Genomic DNA, 13,635 nt, shown 5'->3' on the forward strand with positions numbered 1-13,635 from the left:
CTTGATAGATAAAGTGTGTAATATGTATTCCGTATGATGTATTTTTATCCCCCTTCTTTAGTGATATAGAAAGTTTATGTAGTTTGCTTCCATGTGGTTTTGGAATGAAACAATGGTCGAAAAACAACAGAATTCTTTCGTTCGAGCGTGACCTTATGTCCCTTGTCTTTCTTTCTCCGTTTTCACTGTCGTTTGTGAAGAAGACGACTTTATTAAGTATAAGATTGTAAATGATACGAGAGAGAGGGCATGATGGACTCTTAATGACACATTAGCAAGAAAAAGAAACCGATGGATCAGTGAGAGAATGAAACAACTAGTTTTCAGGGGTGTTTCCGGCTTGTATTTCATTGGACTGGAATGTTTCTGTAGAGATTTGACTCAAGGGAAGGAAAGCTGAAGGTCTACTTACTGAACTAGTAGAAGCAATCATCCACTTGTCCAGTCATCCAGTTATCTAGTCATACATTTATCCATTGTCCAATCATCCATTTATATTATCATCAACTTGTCTAGTAATCCACTTTTTCAGTCATCCATTAACCCACTTGTTCAATGATCCATTTATATTATCATCCACTATCATCCACTTGTCCAATCATCCCTTTATATTATCATCCACTTGTCTAGTCATCTATTTATCCACTTGTCCAATCATCCATTTATCCACTTGTCCAATCATCCATTTATCCACTTGTCCAATTATCCATTTATATTATCATCCACTTTTCCAGTCATCTATTCATTCACTTGTCCAATCATACACTTTTTCAGTCATCCATTAACCCACTTGCCCAATGATCCATTTATATTATCATCCACTTGTCTAGTCATCCACTTTTCCAGTCATCCATTTATCCACTTGTCCAATCATCCATTTATCTACTCATCTGTTTATTCTATCACCCACTTGTCCAGTTATCCATTTATCCTATTATTCACTTATCTAATTCACCCACTTGTCTAGTCATCTACTTGTCCAGTCATCCACTTATCCAATCGCCCATTTGTAGAGTCATGCACTTGCCCAACAATATATTTTTCTAGTCATCCACTTATACAGCCATCTATTTATCTGGTCACACTTGTTGTTGTTGTTGATGTTCTGCTTGTAAATAAAAGATTGTTTCACTGTCATTAAAATGTGCCCCATCTTTTCATTTGCCATGCAACTTAAAACTTAATTTCAGTTTACATAATCGTGTAACTGAAAATTTCTTGTTCGATCTACTGTTACTACAAAACCTATCCCATATTTACAGGGAAATCATTTCACATGAGAATGTCACACAAGTATTTAACAGGCTTCAGCAGTGGATAACTTCGTGTAACAAACCAATCATATTTTTTGTCTTAATTTTAACTCCAATGATCAATACTTTTAATCTGACAACTAAATTAGGCCTAAAATTATGTTTTGAATATACTATCTTGGATAGTAATATCAACTTCCAATAGGAGTAAGCTCCCTACTTAGAATAAAACTGAAAATCAACCTGGTAATGAGCATATCTAATTAAATGTACTTTTCCTACGTTCTTACTTATTAACGATACTTTTGGTCGTAAACCCAACAGTATCTCACGAGGTTTAGTTAGCTTAGGAGTTCAAGAGTTAGTCATAAATCCGTTTAGTAAGTTAACAATGGAAAGTAATATCCATGGCAAAAGTAACACACAAAAGCTAATTGTTAGCTTCAAGTACTATCACAGAACAAATTCTAACCGTTTCTTAAATATACTATACAGATATGTCTAGCATTTGATTCGCTGTATTTAAGTTTGTGCTAGTAGGATTTCAAAGTTAGATATCTTTGTATTTTGCTGTTCGTGTTTGTTATTAAGCATAAAATTACATAAAGGGGTATCTGTGCTCTGCCCACCACGGGTATCGAAATCTGGTTTCTAGTGGTATAAATCCGCAGACGTACTGCTGTGCCAGTAGGGGGACTGCCTTTAGCATTAAAGAAACTTGTTTAATAAACTCATGCCACTACGTAACGTGTTTCTCTATTCCTGAATGTTTTACTTTATTTGTTCTATCTAAACACTTAGAAGCTAAGTTGCACTCTGCTCCTATACATTTTATCGTAAGCTATTTGGAATAACGAATTCTTACATATGCAAGCCCACAAAATATGATACTGAGATAGTAATATCTAAACAAGAGTGCCTGTTTAGAGTTGATAACAGTATTGTTGTTTACATTCCAGAATAGCAGTAGTAAAGCTTTACACCATAGTTTACCAGTGGTTTGTTTGTTTAGAATTAAGCACGAAGCTACACAATGGGATATCTGTGCTCTGCCCACCATGGGTATCGAAACCAAGGTTTCTAGCAGTGTGAGTCCGCAGACGTACCGATGTACCACTGGGGAGCTAGTTTACCAGTGGTGATGTTTATATTTCTTTTTAACAGTAGTGAAGTTGTCACTTTCCACTTTACTAGTGAAAGCATTTATATTCTAGGTTAACAGTGGTGTACGTTATATTCCGGGTTAACAATGGTGTACTTAATATTCAAGTTGAACAATGGTGTACTTTGTATTTCAGGCTAACAGTGGTGAAGTTTCTATTTGAGGTTCATAATGGTGTGCATTATATTCCAGGCTAACACTAGTGTGCATTATATTCCAGGCTAACACTAGTGTGCATTATATTCCAGGCTAACACTAGTGTACGTTATATTCCAGGTTAACAGTGTTGTAATTTATATCCCAGGTCAACAGTGGTTTTCTTTCAAATGCAACTTTACGTCCTGTAACTATGCATTGATACTGTTCAGCTGAATTATTCATTTCGACATTATGATATAATCTGTAACACTTTCATGGATATGCTTTGTGATCCAGATATTTAAAAAAACTCGTCTAAAACGAAATAAAATTTACTGTTCCACTCCACGAGTAACAGCTATTGTCTTCTATATACATAAAGCACAAACATCTGTTTGTCTGTCTGTATGTCCGTTATCTAACTACTCCTAGGTCGTTAGGCCAACCTCAACCAAATGCAAATTTTGTATGACGATAAAGTGCATGTTAATGGGGTTCATAGCCCCCTACTCCATTATTGCTGTTATTGAACATTTATTATCTTTAACTCTTTAACATAAGTTAACGTTAAGTACCTTAATAGATGGTTCCACTCCTTATACTAGATGGAAAAACAAATTATTACGCTTTTTGTAACATATAGCGTTAAAACAAGCACAAAAACATTTTATATATTTCAGAGAATGCATTAACACATTCTATGGAAGAACTGAATGAAAACAAATAAGCGCCACTATTGCAATAATACATAAAATCAGCTGAAATTTCTACCCATAAAGTTTATACGAAGATCAAATTTTTGAGTTACACCAACTTCCTGCTTTTACCCGCGACCTTTGAACTTCGGCCCATAAGACACTTCTGTAGCCAAAGACCGTCTATTAATTAATCATGTGAAAAACTATGGAAGGTCAATAAAAGCTTGGTGTTGAAAGCGGGTAAGAGAAAGCACCTCTACCACCACTACTTTCGCCGATACCTCTTCCCATAAAGCCACCCTAACTCTTAAACCTTATACAAAACTTTTAGTGAGATAATAATAAATACTGTAACAATATGTTACGTTATCAATAAATTGTATGAAAGTTAGGAGTTTATGTCATTTATCATAGCATCCGCCTACACAGTTTCAGTTCGTAACCCGGACAAATAAAAGAGTGTATTCTGTCATTTCACAAACTGATTGGCTATATCTGACAGTTCGGCAAACGTTGAGAGATAGATGATTGTAAATTAAGTATGGCTTTAAAAAGGTGGGCCCTCCGGAGGTTCAGCGATATGTCTACGAACTTACAACGCTAAAACCGGGTTTCGATACCCGTGCTGGGCAGAGCACAGATAGCCCATTGTGTAGCTTTGTGCTTAATTCAAAACAACAACATCAATAAAAAAGATGGAGTGGCATTTGCTGAAAAAAACCCCATAAAAATATAGCTTTCAAAACCATTAATGACATCCAGCCTGTACGTTAATAGACTGGAAAAGTATTTCGGTGACAGAAAGACCTAGATGTCTTAAGCAATCTAGTAACCAGTGGAAAGTCTCGCTGGACCAACAATGTGCTACATAATCATACATTAAATCAAGCAAATGGAAGGAAGACATTAGCTGATGAAGAACACGTGATTAGGGAAGCCAAAGAAATGCTATGTGAAGCCATTTAGAAAGTATCTAACAGTGATAAAAGTGTGTAAGTGTTGTTTGATAATGACAAACCCAGGCTATACAAACTGTTGAAAGAGCGAGAAACTTTTAACAAGAGAAGAGTAAACGCTGAAGAGTTTTCAAGCAAGCTTATTCGAAAAGAACAGCACGAAACACATGTGTTTTATAAGATTCTAATTAGCATACGCATATAGTGGGTTTGTTTGTTTTTTTAGTTTCGCGGAAAGCTACACGAGGGCAATCTGCGCTAACCGTCCCTAATTTACCAGTGTAAGACTAGAGAGAAAGCAGCTAGTAATCACCACCCACCGCCAACTCTTCGGCTAGTCTATTACCAACGAATAGTGGGACTGACCGTCACATTATAATGCTTTGGTTAGTCGCATCGTATTTGTGAACAAAAATAGAATTTTAAGGACGCCGCATTCACGTGTTCAGCTTATTTTTAAAGTTTCGTTTAATTACTGAGTTCTTGGATTATATTAAGTAAAACAACTTTTCGTACACTTTCTCGAAAGGTTCTCCGATAGGCCAATTGTAAGATTACGGACTTACAATTTTTAAATCCGTGATTGAACTCCCCACGGTAAACAGAGCGCACATAGTTTTGTAGCTTCACGCAGAAAAGACAAACAAAACAGTAACAGCAAAAAAAACAAAAAAAAAACTGTTTGTTTGTTAATAAATGCAAAACTAAATAATAGTTCAGAGGTGCTTTTCACATCGCTGTTATAAAAATGATTTTTAGCATTATGAATTAAACCCTCAGACTTACCGCTGACATGGCCAAATGGTCAAGGCACTCAACTCGTAATCCAAGGGTCGTGTGTTCGAATCCCTCCCCGTCACACCAAACATGCTCGCCTTTTCAGCCGTGGAAGCTTTATAATGTGATGGTCAATCCCACTATTCGTCGGTAAAAGAGTAGCCCAAAAGTTGGCGGCGATGACTAGCTGCCTTCACTCTAGTCTTATGCTACTAAATAAGGGACGGCTAGCGCAGATAGCCCTCATGTAGTTTTGCGCAAAATTCAACAAAACCAAACCAAACTATTTTAGGGTTATTTATTAATTTCTTTAAATCATACTAACATTCACTACCCTTACAAGGTTTCACGGCAACCTCCTTCACTAAAATCATAACGGGAAGACAGTAATCGAACTATTTCTATATATCGACCCGTAATCAAGGGTCTCGAATTCGAAATTTCATCACGCCAAAACATGCTCGTCATTTCAGCAATTCCACTATTCGTAAGTTAAAGAGCAGCGCAAGAGTTGGCGATTGGTGGTGATGACTAGCCACGTTTATTTACTCAATTAGTGGATAAATGCATTTAAGCTTTATGACTCCTCTTATTTCGAGATATCATGCGTGACGTGACATGATACACTAGTTTCTTTTTATATAGGTTAGATAATGCAATGTACAGTGGCATGTATAATTATCTATAATAATTTTATTATCACCGTAATAGGCAAACAGTAATTGCACTACACTATCTACAATTGCATTCTGGCTCGTATGATTCCCTTTATTTCGAGAAATCAAGAGAAATGGAGCGAGGCTTGTGCGACACGCATTGGCTTTTATATATTTTTTAAAAGAGCGTGTGTACATGTGACCGCCATAGCTGCAAAGAAATCACAGACAGGTTTCGCGAAAATAACTTAACTTCAGTTACTTTGCAGGTGGCTCCTACGAAATGAAATATGTTCAGAATACACACACTGATATAGACACCTAAAATATATGAAGCTAATAATTCAAGCAAACCCAGGTGCTTTCGATAGTCCATAAAAGAGCTTGTGTGTGTATGACCGCCATAACTCCAAGAGGAAAGAACCTAGAGACCTGAAACTTTGTACGCATACTTAGGAGATTTTGAAGGTGTGCATCTGCGTATTATTTTTTTAGATTTCACTAAAAATATTGGTCAATTTTTTTTGCCCTTAAGCCCTATAATTCTGCTTCCTGAAGGTATATAAAATTTATATGCTATATAAAAGCATTATATTTTTGTTTAATTCTAACTTACTTAAAGAACGAGGTTTCTGACAAAAAAAAAACTATTGAAAAAGACAAAATGGTAAAAATCTATCAAAATTGGCCAAACACTGGGGGACAAAACGAACATATTGTATCCAAACTGAGCAAAATCTAATAAGATATGGGGACAAACATTTCTTAGTCAATCAAGGGCAACAGAGAGAAGATAATCAGAGGCATTATGACCTCTCACGACCCGCTAGAAAAGGTTTAAATAAAGTTCTGGGAATGATACCAAACAAAACAGTTAAAGGAAACAACCAAACTCAAATATGGAAATGGACACACAAATCTGAAAAGTAAAAAAAAAAATGTTTGTAGGTGAGCACAAAGCTATACCCAAAGGGCTATCTGTGTTGTACCCACCATGGGTATCAAAACCTGGTTTCTAGCACTGTAAGTTCCAAGACATGCCGCTGCCACTGGAGGAAAAAAAAATTGAACTAAACTAACTTTGGGAAAGGCTACTAACAAGGGGAAGAAAAATATAATTCAGAAAATACTGGAAAATTCGCGGAATGAAAAGAATTCAAATTAAAATTCAAATATATGAAGAAAAATTAAAACTATTTGATTTTAAAAACAATCGAATTGAATAAAGTTCGGAAAATAGCAACTGACAAATCAATTTAAGAATTAGCGCACTGGGGATAGATATAGATATAACTGAGATTATGGAGATAAGATACTTGAATGGTACATTGAGACCTCTGTGAATCATGAGGGGACCCTACAATTCCGTAAAGGAACGTGGATATTTTATGCTAATTGCTAATAAACCAGTTTTGGAAACTGATAAAATTAAAAGACTGATTGCTGATTGAGAAGCAACAACCTGTATTGTTTTACTTAGAACGTGTAAAACGGATATTTTTTTGTGTTTTGTACTTGGACTTATTTTATTTTGGAAAGACGCGACTCGATAGATGGATTCTAATAAAGATCAATTTTCAAACGCGCCCCATCCGGGTTCTTTTGAAAGAATCAACTGTGTTGATAAAGTGTATTTTCATAAAAAAATTTTATTGCATTCCACCAAAAAATAATTCAAAATATTCTAGAAGAACACGTTACATAATATGCTCTTTACATAAAATGAATTTTTATAAAATTGAGGATAGAAGTATCGATAAATGTGATCTAACGTTTAGAAGAACAATAGGTATAGTACTGGGGCACTAAACTACTTGTAGTTAATTACAGAACTACACAAGTGACTATCTGTGCTGACCCCACCGTAGAATAGATATGTATTTAAGTTTACATTTTGTGACTTGCCGTAAGAAGGGCCCGGCATGACCAAGCGTGTTAAGGCGTGCGACTCGTAATCTGAGGGTCGTGGGTTCGCATTCCGGTCGCGCCAAACATGCTCGCCCTTTAGCCGTGGGGGGCGTTATAATGTGACGGTCAATCCCACTATTCGTTGGTAAAAGAGTAGCCCAAGAGTTGGCGGTGAGTGGTGATGACTAGCTGTCTTCCCTCTAGTCTTACTGCTAAATTAGGGACGGCTAGCACAGATAGCCCTCGAGTAGCTTTGTGCGAAATTCCAAAACAAACAAACAAGCCGTAAGAAGACCACCTGTATGAATGGTCATATGTTTTAGACAACAAAGTCATCCAACTACACAATACTAGAAAGTCAAGTACAGAGCTACTCGAAAACTATCTGCGCTAGCTGTCTATAATTTAAAGACTACAGAAAAAAGCAGCTCGTCAACAACACCCACCGCCAACTCTCGAGCTACTCTTTTACCAATGAAAAGGTGGGTTAACCGTCACTTTATAAAGCCTCCACGACTAAAACGGTTAGCATAATTATTGACGGGATTAGAACCTAGATTCAAAACTTACGAGTCGAGCACCCTAACTACTGGGCTATAAATATTACAGTATTTAGGCTGAATGTTCATTCACAATTTACTGAACTTTGTTTGTTCGAAGTTAAGCACAAAGTTACATAATTGACTACCCATGGTCTGCTCACCAAGGGAATCGAAACCTGGCTTCTACCGTCGTAAGTACGCAGACTTGTCGCTGTGTCACTGGGAGACAAACGTGTGATGTTAGCGATTTTGTCGGCCAAACATGTATTTCGTAAATTTAACGTCCGTAAAATTCCGGTTTTGAATTCAGAGAGTTTTTATTATTATTGATTAATAAAAAGATTAATAAGAGATAGAAATTCGTCTACCATAGATACGAAACGGCTGCTCAAATCGTCTTCTTGGTAAATAAGGCTCTATCTATTGACATTTTTCGCTCGATTCGCATTTCTGACAGGAAATTCAAATCGTATTATGCAGTCGCCATATGTGAACCTTAATAAACGACCATGCAGGAGGGAGAAGCCATTTAAAAAAAATTGACAACGAACGCTGATAAAGATCTCTGATTTGATTTCGATTTATGACGACGGGCGCGCTTAAAGGGTTAAACATGACAGTAAGTTTTCATCAGAACTGAAATTTTACATTTTCCGCGACGTTTCGCATCGACATTCGTATGACATGAGCATTTCGACACTCTTCTTGGTCACGAGAGAATTCTGTTGTTGTATAACTCGCATTCCGAATTTCTTCTCTCGCTGCCTTAAACTTCGAACTGATAGATTACATAGAGAGAATGAAGTTAGCAAACAGCGCCCGCAGCCAACTGGTGAGACGCTCTTGTGTGACCGAAGAGCGTATATTTGACCGTCACTCTTTTTCTGCACCCATGTCCCTGAGGTTTTGCAAGAAAGGGATGTAAACCAAGAATCATCGAATTGACAGATCACGTGTTAAAGATGCAAGTTTAGTTTTGCGCTTGATATCAGAATTATTGTCGTTAATCCAAGATAAAAGTAAAACGTTACTTAGAAACAAAAGTTATTATTTCTTTTTTTTATTGCCCACCGCTTGTACAGTGGTATGTCTACGGATTTACAATGCTAGAATCGGGGGTTCGATTCCCCGCGGTTGGCTCAGCAGATAGCCCGATGTGGCTTTGATATAAGAAAAACACTCTCTTTTTTTTTATTAAGCTTAAAGCTAAACAAAGGTTTATCTGTGCTCTGCACGTCACGAGTTCAAAACCTGGTTTCTAGTTGTGTGAGTCCGCAGACATGTCGCTGTGCCACTGGGAGGCACTGGAAAAGTAGCAAAAAGTATCATTTGCGATCCTTAATCTATTCATTTATCACAAGGGCCCTAACATGATGTGGTGGGTAGGGTGATCGACTCGCAATCTTGAGGTTGCGGGTTCGAATCCCTTCATCGAATATGACTTTAAGCCGTGAAGGTGTTTTAATGTGACGGTCAAACTCATTTTTCATTAGTAAAGAGTAACCCCACAGTTACCGGTAGGTGGTGCTAACTAGCTGTCTTCACTCCAGCTTATCTCTTCTAATTTAGGGAAGACAACAAAGAAGCAATCTACCAGAGATAAATCTTTGAAGGCCCGACATGGCCAAGCGTTTTAAGGCGTGCGATTCGTAATCCGAGGGTCGCGGGTTCGCATCCCAGTCGCGCCAAACATGCTCGCTCTTTCAGCCGTGGGGGCGTTATAATGTGACGGTCAATCCCACTATTCGTTGGTAAAAGAGTAGCCCAAGAGTTGGCGGTGAGTGGTGATGACTAGCTGTCTTCCCTCTAGTCTTACTGCTAAATTAGGGAACGGTTAGCACAGATAGCCCTCGAGTAGCTTTGTGCGAAATTCCAAAACAAAAAAACAAATCTTTCAATGTAGACGTTAATACAAGAAATAGTTTATGTGAATAAATATTGCTCAGGATATTGGTGTATGTATACTTATTTCAAATTAAACTTTTTGTAATTCTTTTTTAATTAGACATTTGGTAAAGACATTTTGGCATCGTAATACATTTGTGCTTGTTTTCTAATATTTAACTGGAAAGAAAACAAAACATGCGTTGATTAAGCCTTGCCTTGACTATCTAGTCGTTCCTGTACTTTTAAAAATAAATCAGTGCAAGCTTACATCGGTTAGTTTACAGTTGGAAACCTTGCTCCACGTGTAGTTGATTCATATTACTTTGTGTTACTGCAATTACACGGTATGTTTTATACAATATTGTTCGTTCTAGGTCCTGCTGTTAGCACATGGCGTGCGAAGGGCCCATATGTTAGCATTTACTTTCATTTTTCCGCAACTGGAAATGTCGAATAATAAAATCCTTTATACATAGCTTTTCTCTTGTTTACATTTTTTTTTTTATCATTTCTACTGTGAGCTCAGTTTTATCAATGACACATAATTTCACATCACAAATCACTTCTTCTAATAAATTAGTTATACAGTTCAGATTATACATCGTGTATCAAATGTTTTATTTCTTTATATTATTAACATTTGGTTTGGTTTGTTTTGAATTTCGCCAAAACGCTACACGAGGGCTATCTGCTCTAGCCGTCCTTAATTTAGCAGTGTAAGACTAGAGGGAAGACAGCTAGTCATCACCACCCACCAGCAACTATTGGACTACTCTTTTAACAACGAATAGTGGGATTGACAGACACATTATAACGCTCCCACAACTAAAAAAGCGAGTATGTTTAGTGTGACGGGTATTCGAACCCACGACCCTCAGATTACGAGTCCAGTGCCTTAACCACGCCAGGCCCCATCCAGAGTGACAGTCCATTGTTACCTCGAACAACAACGACAGCAACTATTGTAATAAATCATATTGTAGCACGTTTTATGTCAATACATCTGGAATTTATGAAAATCACCTATAGTGAGAAAGTATTGTTACAATGAACAGTAGCGACAGTAATTATTATTGAATGACATAAACTATTGCGGCATTTTACTTTAAATATGACACTTTCAGTTCGTTGTGAATAAATATTTCTATTGTCAGTTACAGTAGTAATATAAGAAACAATTTAATAAACATATATTTACCTTCAATACACTTTATAATGTTGAAAAAAATAGCTGTAGGACAATGAAAGCTTTAGTTCGATATTATAATCGTATCCTCAGTGGAGTTTACAAAAAACGTTTCACGCGGTGTTTTAATAATTACTTCTTCCTGACAAGAAACACCACTCTTTAAAACCAACATTCTCACACCAGGTAATTAGAAATTAAACGTTCAAAATTACACGGGGCCAGGTGATTAGAGCGCTTCATTCGCAATCTGAGGGTCATGGGTTCGAATCCCCGTTACACCAAACATGCTCGCCCTTTCAGCCGTGGGGGCATTATAATGTTACGGTCATTTCCACTATTCATTGGTAAAAGAGTTTCCCTAGAGTTAGCGGTGGGTGATGATGACTAGCTGCCTTCTCTCTAGTCTTTTACTGCTAATTTAGGAATGGCTAGCACGAAAATTAAAACAAACCAATCCAACCCAATCTGTCCTAGAAAGTGATTGGATTAATTAGACCACATCATACGTTTAGAAATGAGATAAAAACAATGTTGGAAAATCATAGAAACGAACAAAGTTACTAATTATGTCGAATTCCTATTGATCATATGTACCGTCTTCATGTTCTATATAAATTAATGCACAGATTAACAAAAAAGTGTTTTGACTTTTCTTTGACAATGTGACTAAAACAGCAGTTATCTTTTGTAATAAGATGTTATTCTGATAAGAAATTCCGAGAAACATAGAATTTTACTAACTGTTTATTCAGTATTAAACAAGGAGGCTACAGAATGGTCTATGTGTGCTTTGCTCAACAAGGGTTATCGAAACCCGATTTTTAGCCACTGGGAGGCAATAAGTAGTTCAAATGTAAATGTTTCTAGAGCTTTATTAATAACAAAAAAATAATGTGGAAAACAACGTTTAGTGAACATTTCATAAAAATGCTGTCACGTGATTTATTAAGCAATGCCACGTGTAACAGCAGTGAATACGAGTTTTAATTGATTTCAGTTACCTTCTTCTAAATCTGCACTGAATAACTGCTACCCCCTATAGTGCACGTGCTGCTGCCGGGGCTAGTAATGACAAAGTTACTGTTTTTAATAGCCATTAGTTACAACAGTCAACATATCAAGATGGCCATCTTCACGTATTGTGTGAACCATTAGTTACAACATCAAGCCGTTTTCACCTATTGTATGGAGTAAAGAAGCTTTATGGAGTATCGAGTTTACTTCATTGTAAATACTATGTGGGGCCTAGCATGGTCTGGTAGTTTGGGCGCTTGATTCGTAATATGCGGCTCACAGGTACAAAACCCTTTGCCAAACATACTTCCTCTTTAAGCCATGGGTGGGTTATAAACCAATAGTCAATCCCACTTTTCGTTGATAAGAGAGTAGCCCAAAGGTTGGCGGTGGGTAGTATTGATTGACTGCCTTCTCTTTAGTCTATCTCTTCTAAGTTAGGAACGACTAACACAGATAGCCCTCTAGCAGTTTTGAGCTACAAGGTTATAGAAAGGTACGTGATGAAATTACAAATCAAGTAGGTTCTAAGCTCATTACTCTTTGTAATATCACAGGGACAACTTCTCTTACATATACAAGAATATAGTTTCAGGAAGCGGATGTCTGTCCGTCGGGGTTGCACTTCTCTGAACCAGTTGTTTCTGACGATCAGCTCCATACAGCTTTGTCCAGAATGCGGTTATTCCATTGGTTTAAAAAAATACTGTCCCTGAAATATTGATAATGTTGAGTGGAAGGAAGGTTTGTAAAAATATTTTCGAACATAAGTTTAACAGTCCCTAACTTGAAATATCAAAACTCGTATGCAACTAGTATTTTCCTATTCATTGTGGCAGTTACCAAGTCTATAAACACGTGTTCTACTGCAATGGTGTACACGTGAGCACTCTATGTATGGCCTGTTACATTAAACTTGTAGTTGTGGTGTTGTTTTATAAATTTCGTTTTCTTAATTGTGTATTTATTGTAATGGAATCGAAAAGTTACTTAGAAATACATTGAAATTTCACAGTAACAGTAATTAAATTCAAATATAAGGGCGTATCGCACTTAAAGTAACTGTTTTAACATTATTGCTCGGGTAAGGGGGAGGGAAACCAGCAAAAACCAGTGGCTCATGCCACAAGGATATATATAACACATACACCTGTTTACAATATGATGACAGAGTAGAAAATCTGAGCCACGTGGATTATCATAAAAGAAAAAAACACAAAAACACGAGGTGTCTAAGTGAAAACCCACGCCATTTAGATTGAGTAGAGTACGCGTCTTCACCCAACACCTTCTGAAGATTGGTCCGGATGCATTCGAGTCGTTAGCATACCTGGACGTGAATAAGAGGTTTCATAGATCGTGACTCGTTTCCCAAAACGCGCTCCGCACTTGGAGTAGTGGTGCTTCATAAAAATAACGAACAAGGCCTAATGTTTGGTCATACAAGCATAATCC

The 13,635-nt window shown here is 37.0% G+C and overlaps 1 protein-coding gene across 3 annotated transcripts in view; it reads left to right on the forward strand.

The window, feature by feature from the left end:
- The window catches only part of LOC143233586 (uncharacterized), a 175,557-nt gene that overhangs the window by 27,681 nt on the left and 134,241 nt on the right, over window positions 1-13,635 (forward strand). The window lies entirely within an intron of this gene.

Source organism: Tachypleus tridentatus, chromosome 12, assembly GCF_004210375.1.
Source record: "Tachypleus tridentatus isolate NWPU-2018 chromosome 12, ASM421037v1, whole genome shotgun sequence".
NCBI lineage: Eukaryota > Metazoa > Arthropoda > Merostomata > Xiphosura > Limulidae > Tachypleus > Tachypleus tridentatus.